We start from the raw sequence: 1,135 nt of genomic DNA, 5'->3' as shown, positions 1-1,135 counted from the left end.
ATAATAATAATAAAAAGAAACTTAATAATGGTGGAAAGAAAATGATAATAAAAATATCAATAGCGTTAATAATGACACTGTTTCGTTTGTTATTGCTATATAATTTTCCGCAAAAATATGATATTATTATAGATCTAGATCTAAATTACATCTAGATCTAGATCTACAATTTGCCTAAAAGTTGTATCAACAATTGACGTTGAAAATTTTTTATATAAAATTAATACAAAGCCTGTAGGTTTGAAAGTGTCTGATTTGAGTAGAAGTTGTATCACATAAAAAGAATGATCACTTGTCGGTTGGGTAGATTACTCCATTTCCCCGTCAAAGGGTCCAGAAATGAGTGAACATTGAACGATCTCGCGGAAGCTGTTGGACTCTTCTTCCCTTCCGCGAGGGAGAGAGTTCGTTGTTCCTTGTTCCACACAGCACAACACGGCACACACAGGCCGCTCCCCCCTTTTTCTCCGCGACACGAGACGCTAGCTAACAGCTGGCTTATCTGTCTCTCTCGCTCGCTCTCTCGCTCTCTCGCTCTCTCACGGACGATCGGGCGGCTCCCCCCCTCTGCGGGACGGCCCGAGCGGTAGGAAGGAGAGGATCTCGGCGCGCATGCGTAGAGCCAATGATGATAATCATATGAAATACAGAAATGGGAGAAGAAATAATTATCATAACCTTATTTCTTGCAAGCCTTTCTATTGGCTTTGGGATCCAGCGCTTCAAAATCTGACGGGGCTCGTCGGGAGGCAAGGCAAGCCCTCCGCCCAGCGCGGAGAGAGAGGGAGAGAGAGGGAGAGAGAGAGAGAGGGGGGGGTGGGGGTGAATGAGAGTTGGGAGGGAGGGAGGGAGGGAGGGAAGAGGAGAGGGGAGGGTGAGAGGGTGGGTGGGCTAGAAGTTACGGGTGGAGGTAACGGGTGTACCCCCTCCCCTCCCCTCTCTCTCACACACACACAACAATACCCATTCTGCCCCCCTTCCTTCCCTCCCTCCGTCTCTCCCCCAAAACACCTAGCGGGTGCTCCCTTTTTTCTCCTTTTCTTTTATGTGTTAATAGTGGCGTCATTACAACTCTTAAACCTGACCCGACGAACAACGGCACCCTGCCCACCCCTCACACACACAATCACACACA

At 47.8% G+C, this 1,135-nt stretch overlaps 1 protein-coding gene across 1 annotated transcript in view; it reads right to left on the bottom strand.

The window, feature by feature from the left end:
• The window catches only part of LOC101855639 (dentin sialophosphoprotein), a gene marked incomplete at its 3' end in the record, with an annotated part of 67,045 nt that extends 66,546 nt beyond the window's left edge, over positions 1–499 (bottom strand). The window contains 1 exon segment of the mRNA XM_013081856.2: positions 293–499.
• Positions 500–1,135: the final 636 nt, after the last annotated feature.

The sequence above is a fragment of the Aplysia californica genome, unplaced genomic scaffold, assembly GCF_000002075.1.
Source record: "Aplysia californica isolate F4 #8 unplaced genomic scaffold, AplCal3.0 scaffold00149, whole genome shotgun sequence".
NCBI lineage: Eukaryota > Metazoa > Mollusca > Gastropoda > Aplysiida > Aplysiidae > Aplysia > Aplysia californica.
The sequence above is the reverse complement of the archived record's forward strand: the minus strand, read 5'-3'. Positions and strand labels throughout refer to the sequence as shown.